We start from the raw sequence: 27,134 nt of genomic DNA on the forward strand, positions 1-27,134 counted from the left end.
ACTGGCTTGCAGACCTTCAGTGTTGAGAACCCCAGAGGCCTTGCTCACTGAGGTTAGAAACTCCAAGGAATTTCTCAATGACCCAACCAATAAGGAACTCTAGAAGCTTTCTCTGGATTGTCTATGTTAGGGGTGTCAATGGCCTACTCCCTAACCTTGGGGCTGAATCTGGGCTGTGCCCTTACAATCTAGTCCCTTGGGCTAGACTGTCAGTGCTAGAAATGTCAAAGGGTCTTTCTGGATAATCAATACTGGGGATATCCTTGAGCACATTAGGCCTTTGAGTAAAAGTGCAAACACCTGGGACTTGTTTCTGTGGTTGTCCTGGAGCAAGTCAGGCTCTCTCACTGGAATGCAGGAGCCTATCCTGGAAACATAGGGGCTGAAGGTCTAGAGCCTTCCAGACCAGCTGAGCTGGTGGAATGGGTGTCCTGGGCAGCCCTGCTCTCCTAATCCAAGGACTGGAGCTCTCCCAGTCACCCACTGAGCACACCACAAAAACTTATGCTTCCATTGCTGAGATTTTCAGGTTAGACTCCTGCCTGACCCTTCTGTACCTGTCCTGGGCACCCCAAACTCCCCTATGACAGATCTTGTTGGGAGATAGTCTCCTCTGTTCTTTTGTGGGTTCTGTGGATCCAAAATCTGTTAAGAGTCTTGATTCATGTCAGTTCTGAGGGAAAGCCAGGAGAGCTTAAAACAGTGCCTGGCTTCTTATTGTCATCTTGGCCAGAAGACTATGGGTACTCTGTCCATTTGTGAACATTTTGATCTAAATTTCATATGGAATACCTGAGTGTTGCAAAAATCTATTGTCACTTTAGTCCAAGAAAAATCCAGCCTCTCCAGTACTGCCTCAATATTGAGGTTTTTTACTGATCTATAAACATTATTTGTGCTAAAATCAAAACAAAAAACACAACATAGTTAATTGAAAGTATTGGAATATCAGTTTGTTCATATGGAAAAGTCATTTGATAAGGGAAAAAGCAGAAGTAAACAGGATAAACAGGGATGAATATCTTGCTTCCTAAACTCTTATTTTCTATTGGAAGTATTTCATCAGCTTATAAATAAAAAAGGACATCTATTTTGGAGCCTGGCAACACATTTTTTTTCCTAGTAGCAACTCCAAACACAATGAGTAATTTGGAATAGAACTGTCAAATCCACCAGCTGCCTTGCTTCTAAAGATGAGTCCTCTATTATTTTGCATCTTGCATACCATATGCTTGGCAGCAACTGCATAAAATATCACAAATAAAACCTGAGCTTATCAGATGAAAATTAATAAAGCATCAAAGGCAAACCAGGGATGCATGACTTAATGGAAACTTTTAAAGTTTTCTCTTTTGCATGTCTATACAATAAACAAATTTCATATGTAAAATTTCAAACTTTAACTTGTCTAAAATTAAGGAAACTGTCACTTTTAAATATATGGTGAGTACTTTTGTCTCTTATGAATATGTTTCATTTATGCCTAAACCATTCACTCTTCCTACCTTCCCTACTACTATAGAGGGCAACACAATCCTATAAGAGTTATCCTAAGCACATTGCTATCTCTCACTTTCCCTATCCAAACTTGCCAAGGTCTTGTTCTTTGCAGCATCTCCCAAGTGTATTACCTTCTCTCCTTTGAGATTTTGTTTGCCTTGTCTCTTCACTTCAATCCATCCTCCCTTCAGTTATTAAAGTGTACATATAATTAATCATGTTATTGCCCAAATCAACAAATTCCAGTTGCTCCCTATTGTCTTTGGGATAAAAATACAAAATCCTCTCTTTGGCATTCAATATCCTCTAAACCTAATTTCCTCTTACTTTTTCAGTCTTCTTCCACTTTAATTTTCCATCAGATACCTTTTAAATCCAGTCATCACTGGCTTCCTTAACTGCTCCACAAGCAGAATACTCCATCTCTTGGCTTAGGGCATTTTTTCTGCCCATCCCCTGTGCCTGAAATAGTCTCCCTCCTCTCAGCCTACTGACTTCAATGGTTTATTTTCATTCCCAAATTCTATCCCATTTTCTATAAGAAACCTTTCCAAAGCCTCTTGACTGTAGTGCCTTCCATTTTTATAAATCTCAATTATTATTACAGCTTGTTCATATAAATATATATATATATATATATATATATATATATATATATATAATGTACACATATACATATGTATATTGCTTACTACTCTGTTTGATTGTAAGCATATTTGAAGGCAAGGACTTTCTTCTGCCCATTTTTTTTAATCCCTAGAGTCAAGAGAAGGTGAGTTTGACTACAGTCTCAAACATTTGATACTGTGTAATCTTGGACAAATCATTTAATCCTGATTGCTACACATCCAAGGCATCTCCAATCATCCTGATTCATACTGGGCCACTGGACCCAGATGGCTTCAGAAAAGAAAGTGATCCTAGTGACTTTGCACAGTCCCCCTCACTCAAATCCAATTCATGTACTTTCATGGCATTTTCTCTCTTGATGTAATGATCTTCTCTGAGAACAGATGATGAAAGCATCATCATCATCATCATCATAATCATCATCATCATAGTGTATAAATAAATAACTTTTTGACTCAGGAGCAGCAACTTACCAATTTTCTTTATTTATATACTCACATTTAAAAACATCTCTAAGGATGTTTTTGTGAAAAGTTAATTTTGGAATTGAAGTGATAGATGTACATTATTGATGCATTGGTTGTACAGAAGGAAAATATAGGGCATGGTAAAAAATATGTAATGTTGCATCATCCTGGTCTATTTTTTTCCTAAACTTAGCAAATTATGGCATGTACCCATTATGTAAGAAATTTTAGGTTAATGACATCCCATTTCTCAGAGGTTTCAATCCTGCCTCAGTCTCTTGCTAGTTATTTGACTATTATTGACTAGACCAGGAATAAGGAAGACTTGAGTGTAACTTCTATTTCAGCCAATTACTATATATTTGATTCTAGACATCCAACCTTTCTCAGTCTCAATTTCTTTATGTAATATAAGCCTAATAGTATCAGAAATATAACCAGATTATTTGGAAGATCAAATATTTGTTAAAAAAATTTGTTCAACTTAACACACAATGTAAATATTATTATTATCATAATTATTATTGCTATTCTTACCTTTCAATGCATGAAAGGAAAAGCTAGAAAAATGCAAATATTGTAAATATTTGTTTCTTTAAGTCTTACCTCTAAGGAAGTAGTGGTATTTTTGTTTTTACTTCAAATTAAATAAATTCAAAAATTAAACCTGATCTCAAAAATATAATTATTGAGAAAATAAAAGCTTAAGACTGTCTCTTAAAATAATTGCATACTGGAAATTTTTGACTATGCATTTTAAAATCTATTTGTCACATAATAAAGTCTATTTCAAACTACAATCAGGCAAAATTTTCATAAGATCAAGTTCCTATTATACTTACAATAGAATGTATATGCACATTAGATATTATCTGTTTAAATTTAATAGCTTAAAACTGAGCTCACTTTCTGAATCCTTTGTCTCTTAGTGGTATAAAAAATTAATTTAAACATGGAAACTCTTTCCATCTATGGTGATCATTATACTTCATAGATTTAGGGTTTTGCCTAAGGTCCAAGGAGATTAAATAGCTTATAGTTAAAAAGTTTGTAATTATCATAAGTAGAATTTGAATCTAATTCTTCCTGACTAATTCCTGTACTCTAGCTATTGTATCATTATTTTTGAATGGACCCCAGATCCATTTAGTCATTTAAAATCAATTCACATGAGGGGGAGGGGGGCAAAGTCAAGATGACAGCAGGAGAAGAGCCTCTCTTAAGTGCTCTCTCAAAAAATATTTCAAAAACCTTAAAATTATGATGCTAACTAAATTATAGACAGAAGCCGCAAAAAAAGCCTGAGATAATTTTCCATCCCAAGGTAACTTGGAAAATAGCAGGAATACTCTGTTCCATGGGGTTATGGGGTTGGAGGAGCTGCACCATCCCAGAGCAAATGAACTTAAAGCCTCCAGGAACAGCTCCAGGGCACCTGGGAGGGCTGGCTTCTGGCAGCAGAAGCAATTTCCTGACCTGAAACCCAGGGATCACCAAGTACAACTTGGAAGATTATCAGGGAGACCTCTGCCAGAGCAAATGAGAAGCCAAGGCCTTCAGCATGGCTATGGCACTCAGCACAGCTCAGATCCCAGGAAACAGAATCAGACAAGTGGAGCCATCCATCAGAAACCTCTAGGCAGCTTCTGCCTGAGTGCTCAGCCCATGGAAGGTAAGGGAGTGGAGGGAGACTGCAAAAGTCTGTCCCTCTGTCCCTGGAACAGGACTTTGGGGTTTTGACCACATTCAGACCCTGGTCATAGTCTGGGCCCCCTATAGAGCTGGAACCCCACCCCACAACTCCATAGTAGAGGGTCATTGTGGTCATTCAACAGACCATGAGAGCAGTCAGAGCTTCACACACTGAGGTCCTTGTGGGGGGAAGGGTTCCAATAATGCTCAAAAGCTCAAGAAGCACCCCAAAACAAAACACAGGCTAAGGAAATGAGTAAACAGAAAAAAAAGGAACCTGACCATAGACAATTATTTTGGTCCCATGAAAGACCAACCACACAATCAGAAGATGAGAAAATCCAAGCTTCTGCATCCAAAGACTCAAAGAACTATAGAAGTTGGGCTTAGGTTATGACAGAGCTCAAAAAAGATTTTGAAAATTGAGCAAGGGAGATAGAAGAAAATTGGGAACAGAAATGAGAGAGTTGCAGGAAAAACATGAATACCAAGTCAGCAGCTTAGTCAAAGGAGATTCAGAAAAGTGCTGAAGAAAATAACAGGTTAATACAACAGTTCAAAAAGCTATTGAGGAGAAGAATTCTTTAAAAGCAGAATTAGCCAGATGGAAGAGGAGATAAGAAAGCTCTCTGAGGAAAACAAATCATTCCTTTGTAGAATGAAATTAAAGGAAGCTGATGACTTTGTGAGAAATCAAGACACAATACTTCAACACCAAAATAATGAAAAATTAGAAGAAAATGTGAACTATATCATTGAAAAAAACAACTGATCTGGAAAACAGATCCAGAAAAGATAATTTAAAAATTTTGGGGTTACCTGTAAATCATGATCAGGAAAAGAACCTTGATCTCATTTTAAAAGAATTTCTACAGGAAAATTGCCCTGTTATCCTAGAAGCAGAGGACAAAATAGAAATTGAGAGGATCTACAGAACTCCCCTGGAAAGAGATAAAAAAATATAATAACCCCCAGAAATATTATAGTCAAGTTCCAGAACTCCCAAGTCAAAGAGAAAATTTTACAAGCAGCCAGAAGGACACAATTCAAATAGTGTGGAGCTGCACTCAGGATTACACAGGACTAAGCAGCAACTACATTAAGGGCTTGTGGAGCTTAAAATATAATATTCCAAAAGGCAAAAGAACTTGGAATGCAACTGAGAATCAGTTACCCAGCAAAACTGAACATCCTCTTCCAGGGGAAAAGATAGACTTTCAGAGAAACAGGGGAATTTCAAATGTTCTTTTTGGAATGACGAGAGCTGAACAGAAAGTTTGACCTTCAAATACAGGACTCAGGTGAAGCATAGAGAGTAGGTGAGAAAGGTAAATTATGGAGGACTCAATAATGATGAACTGCATGTATTCCTGCATGTAAAAATGATACTGATAATACTCATATGAACCTTCTCATTTAATAGAGCAGGTAGAAGGAGTTTTTTTTTCAACCTATCAACATTTATTTTGAGTTTTATAATTTTCCCCTATTCTTCTTTCCCTCCCCCCACCCCCCCATAGAAGGTAGTCTGTTAGTCTTTACAGATGAGGCACAGAAGAGAGCTGAATTTGAAGATGTAATATATTGTAAAAATGGAGTCAATGGGTGAAAGGGAAATGTACTGGGAGTAAGAGAAAGGAGAGCATACACACTCAATAGGATATAGATATCTAGAACGAAAACAAGAGAAGGGGGAGAGTGGGAGGGGTGTGGGGGATATGGGTGAGAGAGGAGAGGATAGATCATAGGAGAGGATAGTCAGATGTAACACATTTTCTTTTTTACTTTTTCCAAGGTGCTGGGATTGGATGGTCTATCCGGGACTCTGAGGTGGGATGTGGGCTTGGGGCCTCTTGGCCCCAAGACTGGTGTTCTGTCCACTGCATCATTTGGCTGCCCCATAGCACATTTTTGAAGAAGGACAGAGGAAAATGAGAGAGAAAATATAATAGATGGTAGTGGGGAGGACTGGATGGAGGGAATTACAGTCAGCAACAACAACTGTGGAACAATATGGAAGTAACTTCTATGATGGACTTATGATAAAGTAGTCCACCCTGTGACAGAGCTGATGGTATCAGAACAGAGACTGAAACACATTTTTTTCTCTTTCTTTTACTTTATTTCTCATGAGGTTTTATATATTTGTGAGGGAGTGGTTTTTTTTTTGCAAGGCAAATGGAGTTAAGTGGCTTGGCCAAGGCCACACAGCTAGGTAATTATTAAGTGTCTGAGACCAAATTTGAACTCAGGTACTCCTGACTTCAGGGTTCGTGTTCTATCCGCTGTGGCACCTAGCCACCCCTGTGCTTACTCTCAAACAATGTATAAATAAATAAAATAAAACAAATTCACTATTATGAAAGAACCTTTATTTCAAAGATATAGCAAAAAAATAAATGTACATATATCTTCCCCTAATACTCAGGGACACATATTTTGTTCAGTTCCTGTAAAACATTGATCCTTCCAAGTTCATCTCCATGTATAACTTGGCTCTTGGATGCTTTCTCATTGCAATTTTTAATGACCTAGGCTCATAAGGTCTTTCTTATTATTTGAGGAAGCAATGTCATGCTGGCTTCAAAATCCAGATTCTAAATCATGGACACCAGAGAATCTTGTTGGCAGCTTTAATCCCTCAATATGGGAAAAATGTCAACGTTTCTCTCCTTACAGTTTGATGTCTTACCAGATGCCATTACTGCAAAGTGACTGAGCAAAGAGGCCAAAGTCATTTGAACCTTTTTAAAAATTTCCCATTTCTAGTTACAAAGAGTATCAAAAAGGGCTACTACTAACCATATGATTAACAGACCAAAACTAGAATGTCTCCACATGCTCCACAAGCTCTTTAGCTTGTGTACATTAAATGTCATCATAGCTGTCCTGGAAGCAGGAGTCTTAATTTCTCCATGTAGTGATTTCCCTTCCAAGGGACACTCTGCATATGAAACAGATCTGTGTTACAAATAAATTTAATATAATCTGTGCATGCCAATTGCATTAAAAATAAATAATGAATTGCTTAATCTAGCAAAAACATCACAACTTCCAGAGAAATAATATTTATAGGCATAATAGCAATAAAGATAATGAGAGCTATTTATTATATAGTACCTACAATGTGTGAGGCATTGTCCTAAGTGCCTTACAAATATTATTTCATTTGTTCCTCCTAATAAACTTGGGAAGTAGAGAATATTCTCATTTTACAGATGAAGTTAATAAGCTAAATAGAGTTTAACTGACTTGCTCAAGATCACACAGCTAATTAATATATGAGACAATATTTGAACCCAGTTGTTTCTAGCTCAAGGGTCCTATCTACTTTGTAACCTAGATGTAGCAACATCTACATACATACATCTATATTCTTCCCCTAAACATTTATGTTATCAAGTTTGTAAGGTCTGGGAATGTAAGTGATCTTAAAGATCATCTAAGACAAGAGATATCAAGCTAAAATGAAATTTCAAACCCAGAGAGAAGTGATTTGTTCAAATTAAGAAGAACCAAGTATTCAAATGTGAATCTTCTGTCACCAAATCCACTGTGCTTTCATTTTAAGTGGCACTGATAAAGTCTTGAGCTATAAACACTTGCTTCATTCCCAGTATATTAGTAGCAGGCATATGCAACCTAAAAAATAAATAAGACCTTACCAATGAAATAAAAGCTTGTCTTATAAGACATATATATATATATATATATATATATATATATATACATATCTATCTATCTATCTATCTAATATCTATCTATCTATCTATCTATATATATTTAATGTTAATGAGAAATACAAGAATTGCATATGGAAGATTCATCTTAAAAAAGAATGCTCTAGCATTATCACATTTCTGGATTTCTGTCTTGTCTGACTGGCATCAGAGAGGAAGATTGACATATTCTTGATGCCTTTTTAAAATGAGATAATGGGATATGATGGGCCTATTGAATTTAGCTAAAGTGCTGATATTACAGTTATAGCATCTTGACAGGTTATAGCATTTTAACAGTTTAAGTGAATGTATGTCTTTTCTCACCATTTATTTGAAGAATAATTTTTCTCAATATAGTCTCCCTCTTTTTTCTTTTTCTTAGATATGTTTTTTCCTTTTTAGTACTATAAGTATTATTTAAATGCCATTCAAGCTGTTCACTTGTTGATGAAAACTGAGCATTTTTTATACTCATGATGAGATATTTTAAAATAGCCACATTTAATGATTCTAAATCCAGTGTATTCTTTGAATGTAAAATTATCTGTAGAATTCATAAATTAAAAAAAAACCTTTTCCATTTCCTCAGTTTTCAGTAGGAAAGAAAGTAACAAGGCAAAGTTATTTGATGTAGGATAGATTGATTTGAATGTAATTCAGTTTAGAATTACATTCAAGGTTAGAATTTGTGCAGAACAATGATAAAACTTTTTATCCCCAAAATTTCCAAACCATTTAAAAGTATAAACCATTATAAGTATAAATCATTTGAATATTCTATGCATTTTCTCATAAAAATAATTTTGTAAATGTTGTTTAAATTCCCATGATGTCTGAGAATAGCTAAATCACAATATAACTGAAATACTATACATTTCAAAAAAAATTAAACTCTCCTATTATTTTTTCCATTTCAAAGATAATAATACCAGGAGATTCTTTATTCATCTAGAATTTCCTGAACCAGTAAATCTATCACTATGGTCATTATTTTATATCCTGAACTTAAGCTACTACCTAGTTCTTTAAAAGAGCCTCTTATCATAAGAACACATCTAGTAACCCATCTAATACTCCCCATTAGTTTCCCCAACTGGTTGTAACACTTTCCTGCTTCTTGAAATATTTTATCTATAAGATGTTAATAAATTAGCTCATTTAATAGTTTGAAGGAGATTTTATAGGCCATAAGATACAACTACTTCCTTTTATATATGAATCATTATTTCTAGAAATTATTTTCTAGAAATAATGCCCAAAGGTACATGACCAAGTAAATGTCAAGTATGATGCAAATTTAGCATTCTTCCTCAGCACAATTTTCTCATCTCAATAGCAGAATCTTTATAGTATAGTTTTACTCAATGAAAAAAATACACCACAACTACCAAAGTGTAGTATGGCAGTGTGCAGAAAAAAAAAATCACTTGTTCTAGAGACAGAGATTCTGAATTTGCATTACACTTCTGATATAGATATCATATAGATATTTAAGAAAATTTGAACAAATCACTGAATCACCCAGACCTATTTTCTGGTTTGTGAAATGAGAAGGGTGGGCTAGATGGTCTCTGAGAATTCTTTTATTCCTAGATTTTATGAAAGATTTTATGAAAAAATTTATTCTTTGTTCAAAAATTAAAGTGATTGCCAGCTTCTAAACTTACATATCTATGTAGTATTTGAGGTTTTGTTTGTTTTGTTTTGCTTAACTCTAAGAGCTATATCTTTATAGACTTTTAGATATAGATATTTTTGGAGGAAGTCATATTTTATAGATTTTTAAAGATATTTTTGGAGGAAATTAAGCACAAATCATCTATAGATCAAGACCTTTTTGTTTCCAAGCTTTTGTTCTGAAAATTCCACTTAAATGAGAGAACCCTAAGTATACTGAACCAAATAAACTCATTTTTAATCCATTTCAGCAATGTTTATGTACCAGTGAACCAAAATAATTTTCTCAGGCTTTTGCATCCCTTTCTAAATAGAGATGCAAGTTGTAACTGCAAAGTAATAAGCCTGAAGGTTTATAACCTGGAATTTATATATCCAAATGAATGCTGTTTTTAACATTGTAACTTTAAGAGGTTGAGTCCTTATTCTTATAAAAATCTAATGACTTTATTTAGCATATTAGAAAACTTTTCCCTTAGAATTATCATTATACCTCTCGAGCCTTCAATCAGGATGTTGTAGACAGAACTTATCATCTGTCCATTAATACATGTTCTTTCCTTTGACTTGACTATTTCTATTAAAGGCATCTATTATTCCAAATTCAAACCCATGATTTTATTATCTTTCTTTCTTTCTTCTCCATCACTAATATCTATCTATAGCCTCAATATCTCTAGCATCTATGCTTGACTCTTATTTTCCCTACTGGCCAACACGTTTTTTTCCTATCACTGAATATTGTAATAAAAATATAATTAATCTTTCTCCCATACTGGTCTATCCTGTCCATAGATCATGTCACCTCTATCTTCACCTCTTTATTGCTTACTAAATATATTGGAAATGGTCAAACTGGGTTTTAACTATTCAACTGGTCCTTCTCAATATGGTATCCCCTACTGACTTTCCAGACTTATTGAATTCATTTTCTTTAAATGTATTATCAGTTCAGTGCTTTTATTCCTATTTTTCAAATAGGAATACTTGTGGAATGTCATATATGCTTCATGCTTTGTTCATTTTTCTTTACTATTCTTGGAAAACTTTCTATTTCTTGCTATCCTCTCCATTATGTAAAGATTAGCTAAATAATAATTCTTTCTTCTCTATTAATTTTCTCCTTATTTCCCAATCATTCATGATAATTTTCTAACTCAACCTAATACTTCTTATGTCAGTTCATGTAGGTTATGTATATGTATCTCTTTTGATCAGTTTCTATATGACTTAGAAGAAACCATTAATAGATACCTTTAAGACCCTCCTCAGATCACTCTCCTTCAAAGGAAATTTTGGTTTCTGCAATTCTGGGAAGAGAAGATTGAAGTCATGAGTCCAAGCACTCATCTCTTCTGAGAGAGAGAGAGAGAGAGAGAGAGAGAGAGAGAGAGAGAGAGATTCAATTTAGAATTATATATACTTGTCTGACATTCACACAATGGGGCATAGTAAAAGAAACTGCATCCATCATAGTTGATCATCTCACAATCTTGCTATTAATGTATACCCTTGGATCTACTCACTTCACACTGCATCAGTTCATGCAAGTCTTTCCATCATTTTTTAAAGTCCAGTTGTTCATGATTTCTTACAGGACAATGGTACTCCACAGCATTCATATGTCATAACTTGTTCAGCCATTCTCTAATTCTTTGCCAGTACAAAAAGAATTGCTATAAATATTTGTGTACATGTGGGTCTTCCCCTATTTTTATGATCACTTTGGGATATAGGACGAGTTGCTGGATAAAATCGTATACACAGTTTTATTGCCCTTTGGGCATAGTTCCAAATTGTTCTCCAGAATGGTTGGATCAATTCATAACTCCACCAATATTACATTAGTGTCATAATTTTCTCATGTCTTTTTCAATATTTTCCTTTTTTGGCATTTTTGCCAATGAGGATGTGAGGTAGTATCTCAAAGTTAATGTAATTTTCATTTCTCTAATCACTAATTTGGAGCACTTTTCATAGTTATAGATAGATTTAATTTCATGTGAAAATTAACTATTCAGGGGCGGCTAGGTGGCACAGTGGATGAAGCACTGGCCCTGGAGTCAGGAGTACCTGCGTTCAAATCCGGTCTCAGATACATAATAATTACCTAGCCGTGTGGCCTTGGGAAAGCCACTTAACCCCATTGCCTTGCAAAAACCTAAAAAAAAACCCAAATTAACTATTCATTTCTTTTAACCATTTATCAATTGAAGGATCACATATCATATAAATTTCATTCTACAAATTTTAGAAATGAGTCCTTTGCCAGAGATACTAGCTGAAGAAATTATTTCCCTGCCTTCTGTATTCCTCTTAATCTTAATTAGTTTTGTTTGTGCAAAAACTTTTTTTTTAATTTTAGAAAAGTTTTATTTATTTTGAGTTTTACAATTTTTACCCCAATCTTTTCCCTCCCACCTAAAGAAGGCAGTTTATTAAACTTTACATCATTTCCATAGTATGCAGTGATCTAAATTGAATGTGATGAGAAATAAATATTATCCTTAAGGAAGAAATATATAATATGTGATATAGCAGAACTGAATAATATGATATTTTTTTAAAAATTAAAGGTAATAAGGGGCATCTAGGTGGTGCAGTGGATGGAACACCAACCCTGGAGTCAGAAGTACCTGAGTTCAAGTCTGGCCTCAGACACATAATAATTAATTAGCTGTGTGGTCTTGGGCAAGTCAACTTAACCCCATTGCCTTGCCAAAAAAAAACATAAAACATTGAAAAAATAAAATAAATTAAATAGTCTTTGGTTTTTGTTCAAACTCCACAATTCTTTCTTTGGATATAGATGGTATTCTCCATCACAAATATCCCAAAATTGTGCCTGATTGTTGCCCTGTTGGTAGGAGCAAGTCCATTAAGTTTGATCATGTTACTGTAAGGTGTACAATGTTCTTCTGGTTCTGCTCATCTCGTTTGGCAACAGTTCATGCAAATCTTTCCAGGCTTCCCTGAATTTCCATCCCTCCTGGTTTTTAATAGAACAATAGTGTTCCATCACATAGATATATCACAATTTTTAAGCCATTCCCCAATTGATGAACATTCCCTCAATTTCCATTTCTTTGCCACAAACAGAGCCTTTTAATTTAATATAAATGAAATCATTCATTTTGCACTTTATAATGTTTTCTACATCTTATTTAGTCATAAATATCTCCCCTCTCCATAGATCCAACATAGCCTATTTCTTGTTCTCTTAACTGCTCTAGTTATGCTCTAGTTATGAATGAATGAATTCTGTACCCATATCAACCATATTTTGGTTTAGGGTGTGAATCTATGCCTAGTTTTTGCCATATTATTTTCCTAGCAGTTTTTGACATAAAGTGAGAAGCTACTGTCTTTTATTAAACAGTAGATTATAATAGTCATTTCCTAATGCTTCTTTTGTGACTAATCTATTCCACTGTTCTACTTCTCTATTTCTTAGCCAGTGCTAGACAATTCTTTTATTTTGTTTTATCTCATAATTTTATTTTTAACTTTTTTTGCTCACCTATATGTAAAAAAAGAAGTTTCAACATTTACTTCTTTTTTTTTTAGGTTTTTGCTAGGCAATGGGGTTAAGTGGCTTGCCCAAGGCCACACGGCTAGGTAATTATTAAGTGTCTGAGACTGGATTTGAACCCAGGTACTCCTGACTCCAGGACCAGTGCTTTATCCACTGCACCACCTAGCCGCTCCCCCAACATTTATTTCTAAAACCTTGAGTTCCAAATTCTCTTCCTTCCTGCCACCTTACTCCCCACATTGAGAAAATAAATTTCATGCGGTATGCTAAAAATGTGTAGCCATGAAAATTGTTATAATAGTGATGTTGTATAATCCTTTCCCCTTCACAAAAAAAGAGAAATGCAAGAAAAATAAAGTGGGGGGGAAAGTATGCTTTAGTTTCTATTCAGACACCATCAACTCTGTCTTTGGGATGGATTGCATTCTTTATCATAAGTCCATCAGAGAAATTGCTTCAACATTTTTCCCCTAGTTGCTTTGGTTAGTTGGATTTTCCTTAATCCCATTATCCCTCACCCCCATTTATTCTATTTTCTCTCTTTCACCCTGTCTCTCCTCAAAAAATGTGTTGGATCTGACTACTCTTTCCCACAATCTTCCTTCTCTTCCATCATCTACACCCTCCCCGTCCTGCACATCCCCATTCTCCAATCCCATTCTTCTCCTGTTTTCCTTTAGGGTAAGACAGATTTCTATACCCAATTGAGAGTGTGCCTTACTCCCTTTTCTGAGCGACATCTGATAAAGTAAGGCTCACTCCTTCCTCCTCAGCTCCCCCTTCTTCTACTCCTTTGTAGTCCCCTTTTTAATTTTTATTTATTTAAGGCAATGGGATTGGAGTGACTTGCCAAAGGTCACACAACTAGGCAACTATTAAGTGTTTGAGACCAGATTTAAACTCTAGTCCTCCTGGCTCCAGGACTGGTGCTCCATTCACTGTGCCACCTAGCTGTTCCCTTCTACTCCTCTGCAAAAGATTTTTTTTGCCTTTTTTGCCTGTAAAATAACACTCTATTCTACTTCTCCTTTCCCTTTCTCCCACTCCATTTTTCTCCCCCCATTAACTCCCCTATTTAATATACCTTTGACTTCCACTCCCTCTTGTGCCATATATATATTCCTTCTAACTTCCCTACTAAATGTGAAGGTTCATATGTTTTAACAATATTAAATCCCTGATGGTTTGCTGCTCCCATACACCTCCTCTATACTTCACCTGATTCCTAAACTTGAAGATCAAACTTTCTAATCAGCTCTAGTTGCTTCAAAAGGAAAGATTAAAAGTCCCCTATTTCATTGAATATCCATCTTTTACCCTGAAGAATTTGTTCAGTTTTGGTGGGTAGTGTGATTCTCCATTGCAATCCACACTCCTTTGTCTTCCAGAATATTATATAACTAGTCCTATGAATCCTTAATGGGGAAGCTGCTAAATCTTGTGTTATCTTGTCTCTTTGATTTTGCACTTCTGAAATTTAGCTATAATATTCTTAGAAGTTTTCATTTTGGGATCTCTTTTAATAGGTGATCAATGGATTTTTTTATTTCTATTTTATCCTCTGCTTATAGGATATCAGAGCAATTTTCCTGGAGAATTTCCTGAAAAATGAAGTCTAAGGTCTTTTTTTGTTTAAATCATGATTTTCAGGTAGTCCAGTAATTTTTACATTATTCCCCCTGGTTATATTTTCCAGAACAGTTGTTTTTTCCAATGAGATGTTTCACATTTTTCCTAGTTTTTCCATCCTTTTGTTTAATTCCATCCTTTAATTTAATTCCACCACTTGTTTAATTGTTTCTTGATTTTCTCGCAAAGTCATCAGCTTCTTATAGCTCCATTTTAAGTGTATTTTTAAACATTTTTATTTATATCTTGTTGTAGAAGTAAACAAAATCTCCCCTCCCCCCAACAAAGATAAAGAAACCAAGAAAAATAAAGTGAGAGAAAAAAATATGTACTACAATTTGTGTTCAGATATCATCATCTCTATCTCTGGATTGGATCACATTCTTTATCATAATCCATCAGATAAGTTGCTTCAATATTTTGTTTCCCCACAGTTGTTGCTAACTGTACTTCTCTCTGTCTAATCTTCCCCACTTCCATTTATTCTATTCTCTCCTTTCACTGTGTCCCTCCTCACTGTGTTGAATCTGACTACCTTCTCCCATTATCTTCCCTCTCTTCTATCACCTATACCCCACCTGCCCCTCTCCTTGTCCCCTTTTCTCCTTTTTCCTCTAGAGTAAGATAGATTTCTATAGCCTATTAAATGTGTATGTTGTGTTCTCTCTGAACCATTTTCAATGGAAATGAAGGTCACTCATCCCCCCCACCTCCCTTGCTTCCACTCCACTGTAAATGTTTTAACTTGATTCATATAAAATATCTTAGCCCATTATTCCTCTCCTTTCCCTTCCTCCCAGTACATTCCTTTTTCTCCCATTGATTCCATCTTGATAATATATTATACCTTAATATTCAGTTCTCTCCTGTGCCTTGTCTATTTATGCTCCTTCTATCTGTTCTAATAAATGAGAAGGTTCATATGAATATTATATCAGTGTCATCTTCTCATGCAGGAGGAATACATCAGCATCATTAAAATCCTTATAATCTGTCCTTCCTGTCCACCTTTGCTTTTCTTTGCTTCAGTTCTGTACTTGGAGAGCAAACTTTCTATTCAATTCTAGTCGTTTCAACAGGAAATTTTGAAAGTCCCCTATTTCATTGAATGTCCATCTTTTTTTCCTTAAAAGTAGATGTTCAGTTTTGCTGGGTAGCTGATTCTCAGTTGTAATTCATTCTCTCTTCACTTGCAGAATATCATACTACAAACCCCATGATCCATTAATGTAATATTTTCTCTGTGACTTGGGACTTCTGGAATTTGACTATAATATTCCTGGGAGTATTTATTTTGGGATCTCTTTCAGGAGGTAATCGATGGATTCTCTTAATTTCTATTTTTACCTTCTACATCTAGGGTATCAGGGCATTTTCCAGGAGAATTTTTTGAAAAATGAAGTCTAGGCTCTTTTCCAGGTCATGATTTTCAAGTAGTCCAATAATTTTTAAATTTTCTCTCTGGATCTGTTTTCCAGATCAGTTGTTTTTCCAATGAGATATTTCACAGTTTCTTCTACTTTTTCATCCTTTTAGTTTAGTTTTATTGTTTCCTTGATTTCTCACAAAGTCATCCAATTGCTTTAGTTCCATTCTACATTTTCTTCAGAGAGCTTTTTTATCTCTTTTTCTCCATCTGATCAATTCTACATTTTAAGGTATTCATTTTTTTCCTCTCTGACCTAAACTGGTTTTTAACATGTAATTTTCTTCGGTGTTTTTTGGTATCTCATTCAATAAACTGCTGACTTGATTTTCATGATTTTCCTGCATCTCTCTCATTTCTCTTTCCAATTTTTCCTCTGCCTACCTTCCTTGATTTTCAAAATCTTTTAGGGCATTTCCATAGCCTGAGATCAATTCCTATTTTTCTTGGAAGCTTTAGCTTTATCATTTTCTGAATTTGCTCATATTTTGATTCCGAATCGGACCAAAGTAATTATTTATGGTCAGATTCTTTTTCTTTTTCTTTTTACTCATTTCCCTGGTCTATAACCTGGTTTTAATGTACTACCCAAGTTTTAGGGTGTTTTGGGAACCCCCATAAGTACCTTCGTTCCTTCAATGTCTTCTGAGAGGTTCTGACTGCTCTTCTTCTGTTCTGTGCTCTAATCTGTAGATGATCACAATCCCTTCCCTCTGGCCTGGAGCTGTGAGGAGGGTCTTTGCTATTCTGTGTTAGAATAATTGCCCAGACTGTGACCTGGATCTAAGGATGTACAGCAGCAGAGTCCTGTCCCAGGGATAGAAGAGAGATTTTTGCAGTCTCTTTCTGTCCCCTTACTGTCTGTGGGCTGAGCACTCTAGAGGCAGTGCTAGCTGGCCCCACAGGCCTGCTTCTGGTTTCCAAGGTCAAGTTGCTGAAGTCTGAGCTACATTGGGCCCTGCACTTATTCTGGTACTTCAAAGTTTTCCCTGCTAACCTCCCAAGTTGTGCTTGGCTGTTCCTGGGCTGTGAGGCCTAGAAACTGTTCCTCCTGCCATGGATCCAGGTGTCCCCAGAGGCCCAGGTACCCCTTGAGCTATTCCTGGAAGGCTGGTTTTCTCAGCACAGTGGCCCAGGCTGTTCTATGGTCCCTTCTAGCCCCAGTAGAACAGACTCTCCTGCTGTTCTTCCAAGTTGTCTTGGATTGGATTCTGCTACTCTAGAATTTGATTAGAGTCATAATTTAAAACATTTTGAATGTACTGGAGAACTTCTGGGAATTCCGGCTTCTATGCTGCCATCTTTGCTCTGCCCTCCCTTAGCTCCATTCTACATTTTAAGGACTTATTTTTTTTCATAGAGCTTTTTTATTTCCTTTTCCATCTGGCCAATACTGCTTTTTAAATTGTTCTCCTCATTTGACCCAAACTTTGTTTTTTTTTTTTAGTTTTTTTTTTTTTTTGCAAGGCAAATGGGGTTAAGTGGCTTGCCCAAGGCCACACAGCTAGGCAATTACTAAGCATCTGAGACCGGATTTGAACCCAGGTACTCCTGACTCCAGGGCCGGTGCTTTATCCACTACGCCACCTAGCTGCCCCCCAAACTGGTTTTTAAAATGTTATTTTCTTCAGTATTTTTTGGTAATTCCATTACCAAGTTGCTAACTTGGTTTTCAAGATTTTCCTGCATCATTCTCATTTCTCTTCCCATTTTTCCTCTACCTCCCTTACTTGATTTTCAAAAACTTTTTTGAGCTCTTCCATAGCCCTGAGATCAATTCTTATTTTTCTAGGAGGCTTTGAAGGTAGGAGCTTTAACTTTATCTTCTTCTGAGTGTATATTTTGATCCTCTACAGGACTAAAGTAATGCCTGTGGTCAGATTGTTTTTTTTTCTTCTCTTGTTTGCTCATATCCCCAGGCTATCACTCACTTAATTTTAACTCTTTATTAAGGTGGCACTCTTCTTCCAGGATGAAGGATACACTGTATCTGGGTATGGGCAAAGTTACAGAGTCTTAACTCAGGGATAACAAAAAGACCTCTGCAATCTTCCCAACCCCTTTACTGTTTGTAGGCTGAACACTCTGGAAGCAACTGCCCAGTGGCTCCCTTCCAAGTGGCTCCCCAGGTCTACTGGGGATCCAAGTATGCACTAAGGATTTGCTTGACTGGGTTCCACTTTCACTCTGGTGTGGCTGAATTTTCATACTGACCTGTCATATTGTCCTGATCCCTGGACTGAGAAATCTGAAAACTGCACTACTGCTGCTACCATGGACCCAGGCACCCCATGGTCTTTTTCTGGAGGATTGGAGCCAATTTGCTGTCCTGAGGGCCTTTCTAACCCCGGTGTATTAAATTCTTCCCGCAGTTCTTCCAGGTAATTTTGGGCTAGAAAACTGTTTCCCTCAATCTTTTTGTAAGTCTTCCACCCTAGAATTTGGTTAGAGTCATTATTTAAAGATATTTGGAGTGGTTTGGGGAAAAGCTCATGGGAGTATTTGCCTTTACTCCAGCATCTTGCCTCTGCACCAGTGCTAGACAGTTTTGATGACTGCTGATTTATAATATAGTTTTAGATATGGTATAGTTAGTCTATCTTCCTTTGCATTTTTTCATTAATTCCTTTGATATTCTTGACCTTTTGTTGGTCCAGATGAATTTTGTAACTATTTTTCTACCTTTGTTAAATAATATTTTGATAGTTGCTTGATAAGCACTACATATTAATTTAATTGTGATAGAACTGTCATTTTTATTATGTTACCTCTGTCTAACCATGACCAATTGACCTTTCTCCAGTTGTTTAGATCTGACTTTATTTGTGTGAAAAGTAATTTGGAATTATATTCATGTAGTTTCTAAATTTATCTTGGGAGGTTGATTCTGATGTAGTTTGTGTCATCTCATTTACTTTAAATGGAATTTCTCTTTCAATCTCTTGCTCTTGGGTTTTGTTGGTCATATAGAGTAATACAGAATATTTGTTAATTGTTTCAAGAAGTTTTTTAGCTGATTTTCTAGGATTCTCTAAGTATACCATCATATCACCTGCAAATAGTAAAAGTTTTGTTTTCTCCTTACCTATTTTAATTCCTTTAATTTCTTTTTCTTTTCTTATTGATAAAACTAAACAGATCTAGCTATACCAGATCTCAAGCTGTATTATACAGCAAAAGTCATCAAAATTATCTGCTACTGGCTAAGAAACAGAGAAATGGATCAGTGGAATAGATTAGGTACAAAAGAAACTAGTAAATGATTATAGTATTCTAAGAATTCACTATTTGACAAAAACTAATGGAGAAAATTGGAAAATAGTATGGTGAAAACTATCATTTGATAAAATATTGAATAATTGAAATGATGGGCATTCTTGTTTAACCCCCATCTTACTAGAAATGATTCTAGTTTATCTTCATTACATATAAAGCTTGCTGATAGTTTTTGATACGTCCTATCATTTTAAGGAACATTCTATTTATTCCTATGCTCTCTAGTGTTTCTAATAGAAATGGGTGCAGTATTTTTCCCAAGGCTTTTTCAGAATCTATTGGGATAATCATATGATTTCTATTAATTTTGTTATTGTTATGGCAGTGTTGAATGTTTTCCTAATTTTGAAACATCCCTGCATAACTGGTATATATATATCCTATTTGATCATGGTACATTATCCAACTAATAAAGTAATCTCTTTGCTAAAAACTTATTTAAAATTTTTGCATCATGGGGCAGCTAGGTGGTGCAGTGGATAAAGCACCAGCCCTGGAGTCAGGAGTACCTGAGTTCAAATCTGACCTCAGACACAATGCTTACCTAGCAGTGTGGCCTTGGGCAAGCCACTTAACCCCATTTGCCTTGCAAAAAAAACAACAACAACAACCAAAAAAATTTGCATCAGTATTCATTGTGGGGAAATTTGTCTGCTCTTACTCTTTATGGTGTTTGGTACTAGCACCCTACTAGTGTCATAAAAGAAATTTGACAGAACTCCTCTTTCATTCAATAGGCAGTTTAACAATGAAGGACTAGAACTCAAAAAAAAGATACTAATATAGATCTGAAAAGTGCCTGACCAGAAATAAGGCACTTTTCAGATCTATATTAATATCTAATGAGGTTACTATATGGGAGAATGAAGTGAGAAAAGATAAAATGGCCTATAACAGAATATGTTCACAGTGAAAGGGTATGAAATGAGTGATTACCAAGCAAAGGGGACTGATTAGACAATTTGTAGAACCAAGGCAGACCAAGAGCCAAGTATCATAACAATACAGAATAGAGAGACTATCCCAGAGGAGAAGATGTCTCCAAGGTTTCAGAAGTTATAGGGAAGTTGGTTGTTCTAAGCACACTGCCCAGAACATAGTAGGCATTTAAAATACCTTTATTTACTGATTATTTGAAATTGAAATATGAATTAAGAAAAACCAAAAAATCACTATTAACTTTTTTGGGTTACAATTCAGTTGCGTTATGAAGTTTAAAGCCAAATTGCCAAGGCTTAAGAATAGAGTGGGAGAAAAAGAAGTAAAAACAATAGTTCAGACCATTAGATGCAAATTTAGATAGAAACTGGGGTCATTAATGCATCCATGTGAATAAACCATATGATATTAGAAATATTTTATTTTACTTTATTTTCATTACCAAATATTTTTCAATTGCATTTTAATTTGGTTTGAGTACACTCTGATTGAGACAACATAGTCAAGGTCTTCAACTTAGATAACATCCTCTTATTGTTACTGTTCCTCTTCAAGAACAAAAGACAAATAATAGGTTGAAGGGATAATAAACTACATTGAGAATTTTTTTTAAATGGAAGAGATTTGATATGTAATTTCACTCTGAACTTTCCTAGCTTTATATTATATTATATTACTCTATTATATTTTACTGTGTATTATATATTATTCATGCAGTTTGTGGTCTAACTAAACTGACCTTCTTGCTATGTCTCCTGTGTCACTCATCTTTCATCTCCATGATTTTGCACTAGCTGTTCCTCATTGCTAGAATATCCTCCCTCCTTAATTCCATCTTAGAATTCTTTTTTTTCTTCTAAGCTGAGTCTAAGTATACTTCTCCATGTGAAAAGGTACACCTTATACATATAAATTTATATATTTACTTTATATGTAAAGAATGTAGGGGGCAGCTATTTGGCACAGTGGATAGGGCACCAGCCCTGCAGTCAGGAGTACCTGGGTTCAAATTGGTCCTCAGACACTTAATAATTACCTAGCCGTGGGGCCTTGGGCAAGCCACTTAACCCCATTTGCCTTAAAAAACCTAAAAAAAAGAATGTAAAAATAATAAGAGCAACTCTCCATCAACTTTTCTTATGTACTCTCTCCATACTTCTATATAGTCATTACATAATCATGCACATACTTATTTAGTACCTTTACAATTGTTGCACAATATTTCCATGAATATATGCAGATGTGGCATATATTTTATAAATGTACATATACAAACATACACATATGACAACATTAAGGAATAGTTGCAAAGATATGCAAGCAAGTACATGCTGATATACTGATTATATAAAAGTGGAGAGATAGCACTGAAAGAAAATTATAAGGAATAGATTGATGATTTTTTTAGATCAGGGTCTTGCATTGATATAGAAGAGGTAAGTACATCTTCAGTAGAGACAAATATTAAGAACAAGTAATATCAGAGTATAAGAAAATGAAAAGGAAGGAATACATGCAGAAATATAAGTGAATGAAAAGATTGGATAACAGTCACATGCATTGTTAATTAAATCTGACACTGAAAACTATTGTAGATTTTTTAAATGAATAATAACATGAAAAAAAGTGAGATTAAAAAACAGAGACAGCTGAGTGGTGCAATGGATAGAGCACTGGCCCTGGAATCAGGAGGACCTGAATTCAAATCTGGACTCAAACACATAATAATTACCTAGCTGTGTTACCTTGGGCAAGTCATATAACCCTATTGCCTTGCAAAAAAAAAAAAAAAAGAAATACTACATGTGGTGTTTGAGGACCTGGGTTCTATCATATGTGATTCTATCATTGTCTAATTATATTATCCTGGGCATTTTAACTTCTTTGAAATTTGATTTACCCATTTGTAAAATCAGATAAACTAGACGATTACTAAGGTCCTCTCCAGCTCCAAACAATGTCTAATGACATTAGAAATACTTTTCCCCCCCTTTTTTTTTGAGAGGCAGCAGATAATAGCTACAAGTTGGACTTGTAATTTAAAAAATCTGAGTTTGAGTACTGCCTCAAATACTTGTGGTGGCAAGTTGTTTAACATCTCTGAATACTCTCATTGACACTAAGGTCTCTCATAATCTTAAATTTGAAAATTATTCATCTCATAGGAATTTCATACCTGAAACTATCAATAATTCAGACATTAAACTGAGAGTTCTTGAAAATAAAAGGACTAAAGGACATAGATGTTGTAGAAGAACTGACAAATCATAAGACTGAATCACTATGTAAGAGTAAGGAAAGAAACAAAAAAATTATTTTTTATATATATTATAATGACTATAATATCATGGTATATAGCCACATGCCTAGTATTATACAAGATGTTTTCTCAAATGGGGCAGCTAGGAGGTGCAGTGAATAGAGCAGCAGCCTTGGAGTCAGGAGTGCCTGGGTTCAAATCCGACCTCAGACACTTAGTAATTACAAATTATTAAGTGTCTGAGGTCGGATTTGAACCCAGGCACTCCTGACTCCAAGGTTGCTGCTTTATTCACTGCACCACCTAGCTGCCCCAGAAAGTGATTCTTCTTATAACAAATATATAGATTAGCAGAGCTAAATATTAGAATTTTTAATGTGCTGTTTGTCCATGAAATTTCTCCATAAAATATCTACATTATTTTCTTCTCGAGATTTTTTGAGGATGCAATTTTAGAATATTTTTTTTCATGAGGCATGGATAGTACATTAATTCAGATAAAGATACTCAAAAGAGATACAGCAGTTGCATGCCACTATAACCAACTTGTCCAAGATATTAATGTTCCTAACAGAAGCATCACTATCTTCATGTTAATTCCTGCCAGAGAAAGCCCATACTTCCTCTAAAACTGCTCTGAACATGATGTAATTAACCTTGGGGTCTCCCATCCCTTCATTTCAAAACCTAGCTTATTTTTGTCTATGTTTTCTCTTCATGTTCAACTGTCTGATTTCCATTTTGTTCTACTCACGCTCACAATCTTTATTAGCATAATAGAGCTTTTTCAGGACAATGATTGAAGCCAGACTTGGCTTAATGCAGTATCAAAGCATAATTAAGCAGAAATCAAATCTAATTTACTTCATATCATATAAAAATTCTTATAATAATGTTTCAAAAATCTTAATTGTCAGGGCAGCTAGGTGACCCAGTGGATAGAGCACTGGCCCAGGAGTCAGGTGTACCAGAATTCACATCAGGCCTCAGACACTTAATGATTACCTAGCTGTGTGGCTTTGAGCAAGCCACTTAACCCCATTTACCTTGCAAAAACCTAAAAAAAAAATCTTAATTGTCCTTTTTATATTCTCCTAATTTCTCTAGAATTCATACCTCTTAGGTTCTGTTGTCTTTCACTTGCTAACACCTATTAAACATAGAAGTTTCCAGACACTGTTTATGTCATTTATGGAGCACAATTTATTAAATACACTATCATATTTAATTCTCATCACAATCCTTTAATGCTTTTCCAGTTCTAAATTGGTAATCCCAAGACCAAATATTATAGATTAATTCATGAACTATAATCAGTTTATGATACAAAGAAAATAGGATAAGTTTTATAACAATATAGTCTAGGGTGGCTAGGTGGCACAATGGATAGAGCGCTGGCCCTGGAGTCAGGAGTACTTGAGTTCAAATCCTGCCTCAGACACTTCATAATTACCTAGCTGTGTGGCCTTGGAAAATCCACTTTATCTCCATTGTCTTGCCAAAACAAAACAAAAAACCTTACATAGTCTAATGTTCTCATTTTAATTAATATTAAAATTTATATAATATAGACTTATCTTCAAATTTTAAGGAATTGTTTTTATTTTCTCAACTATCATAAAAGGTAGTCTAGAACAGTGAGTAAAGCTAAAAAGACTCTAGTTCAAATATTTTTCTGACATATTATTTGCTATATGACTCTAGATAAGTCATTCATGGTATCATACTCAAATAGTAATGAGGGCCATTAATCCCTACATAAATGGATTCCTGAGGACCACATACTGATTTGGAAACCCACACATTATTATTGTCTATATTTCATAATTTTTCATGTTGCTAAATATTTCTCAATTGCATTTTAGTCTGACTAGACAACTCAAAGGGTTAAGGACTGTGAGGCATCTACCATCAGTGCTTGATACCTCAGCTATAGGGAACTCTAAACTATAACTTGGAAAGAATGAGACATCCTGCTTTGATAGAAAATTTATCACAGAGGAATTCTCTATACTGATGAAATCATCGACCCAATCCTTATCCATATTCCCAAATTTATATCTCACCCAATATATTTCCTAATGATTTTTTTAAATCTAGCAATTGTCGTCTCCTGCCACAAGCATTTTTCTTATATTAATGAAATGCATCATAAAATTAAGTCTATATGCTTAATTCATGTTTTTGTGCTACTGATAAATTGTCACTTTGCTGCCTTCTCCCTCCCATTGGTGCTATCAATTCTTTATAAACCATTTCATTTCTGCCTGGCAGTCTGAAGCACTCATTTAGTATAGAGGCAAGAGGGGTGGTTATTGATGTACTTTTGTTTCATCTTTTAGCCTTCAGAATCTGATTCCTTTCCAAAGATGATTCCCATTTAGGTGATCAGGGAGACATACAGGACCTGTGGAAAGGGAGGTGATACATGCAATTTTTTTTAGAGTCCCAATTATGGATTATAATGTAGTAAGAGACACTGATTTCTTACTCCGCTTTCTTTCTGTCCTTTGATCTGTGCTTCAGTACTTAATATTTTTAATTTCTCTTTTTTTAATTTAACAAAAAGTCACTAGGTTTGGAGACTACAGTGAGCAGTCTGATTTAAGCTTTGCTTGCAATACATTCCTCAATAAATTAATATTTGAAAAATAGGATCTTATCCTCTGACCTAGTATATACATATCTATTGAATCAGACATCTTTAGCAAAATGAATTTTAAGTCTTATCTAATTACATTATGAATCATATGATACTTACCTTTCTTATAATTGTGCGATGACATGTTCACAATAGTATTAAGAATAATAAACCTGAGCCTGAGGTTTATTATTCTTAGTACTATTATGAACATGTCATGGCACAAATATATATATATATATATATATATATATATATATATATAGAGAGAGAGAGAGAGAGAGAGAGAGAGAGAGAGAGAGAGAGAGAGAGAGAGAGAGAGTGTAGCATCTCCTTTAGATCAAATAAATACTTAAAAGACAAGGGAAAAATCTCTTTCTCTCCCTTTGGATCTATAGACTCATACCATCTTTTAAAAAAAGGGAAAGAAAGGCAGCTAGGTGGCGCACTGTGTAGAGTGCCAGTCCTGAAGTCAGGAAGACCTGAGTTCAAATCTGACCTCAGACACTTAACCCAGCAGTGTGACCTTGGGCAAGTCACTTAACCCCATTGCTTATAAAAAAAAAGAAGTTGTGAACTCAACTTTTCTACTTAAAAATACAATTTGCAATGTTCTATATGGGTTCATTTCTTTCATATTTATACTTTTATATGAAAAAATTGCATTACTTTTATTTATTTTCCTATTAAAAAAGCATAAAAAATCAGTATATCTTCTGATTTAGAATTATTCAGGGATAACACAGAGACTTTGAAAAAGCAAGTAATCTTCTAAAGATACAAGGTAACATATAATAGATTTTGTTCAAATAGAATTCTACATTTAGCTCCTTCATACTGTAGAAGCAAGTCCTTTGCTAATGTTAGATATAGGGGAAAATATTACAAAGTAGAGTTATCATTTTGGTTAGATTTGTGCCTTGATGTTCAGACACTATAATAATACACAATATAATATCACTAGAAATTTCATCCAACTGTTTTAAATAGATACTGCTTCTCTTTCTATGCTAACACTCAGGGATTATCTATAGTATATATTTTTGAATCTGCACTACATTATGCTCTAACTGGACCTACACAAATCAATGACTAAATGACTTAAAGATTTGTGTCACAGACCATTAGTAGAATTAGAAGCTTTTGTTACTCTAGAATATATTACATTTCTAGCTTTAAGAGTCATTGCTATTTCTACCAAATTCTATTTTTTGAGGAGTTTAGCTTCAAAACTCATGCTTACATTATGGAAAAAATTTAAGAATAATACATTTGTCATCAGTTTTGGAAAGTACATTTCAGAAATCTTTTTATTGACCCCCTTACTTTCTATATGTAATTCAGAAGACTTCAATGACTTCCTCAGAATTATAAAAACAAAAAGAACAGTTTCACCAAGATTTGAATTCTAATCCTTTATTCAGGGGTCAATCCAAAGTGTTTCAGTTTTGGAGTGACGGCTTTGGGTTTGAATCCTAACTCTTATTTACTACCTCAATTACCATATTTGTGAACCTTAGTTTTTCATCTAGACAAAACACATAAGAACTAACTTTTATATATGTTATATAATTTACATGTATATGCTTGTTGCATAATATAGATAATAAATATATACATTTTGTTTATGTTATATAATTATAGATATAAGATATTTTCAAAGGCCATTGCATATTTTATCTCATTTAATCCCCACAACCACTCTAGAAAGTGGGTATTATTATCAATTCAAATCTACAC

General features: G+C 34.8%; 1 protein-coding gene and 1 long non-coding RNA gene across 2 annotated transcripts in view; one reads left to right on the plus strand and one right to left on the minus strand.

The window, feature by feature from the left end:
* ROBO2 (roundabout guidance receptor 2) overlaps nucleotides 1-27,134 on the plus strand; it is a 795,143-nt gene that overhangs the window by 612,194 nt on the left and 155,815 nt on the right.
* LOC141491367 (uncharacterized) lies at nucleotides 7,777-17,456 on the minus strand. The gene is made up of 3 exons (XR_012469577.1): nucleotides 16,904-17,456; nucleotides 10,943-11,043; nucleotides 7,777-7,931 (listed from the first exon to the last, which is right to left on the minus strand). It is a non-coding gene; the product is annotated as an uncharacterized LOC141491367 (long non-coding RNA).

This window comes from Macrotis lagotis, chromosome 6 (assembly GCF_037893015.1).
Source record: "Macrotis lagotis isolate mMagLag1 chromosome 6, bilby.v1.9.chrom.fasta, whole genome shotgun sequence".
Classification (NCBI taxonomy): domain Eukaryota; kingdom Metazoa; phylum Chordata; class Mammalia; order Peramelemorphia; family Peramelidae; genus Macrotis; species Macrotis lagotis.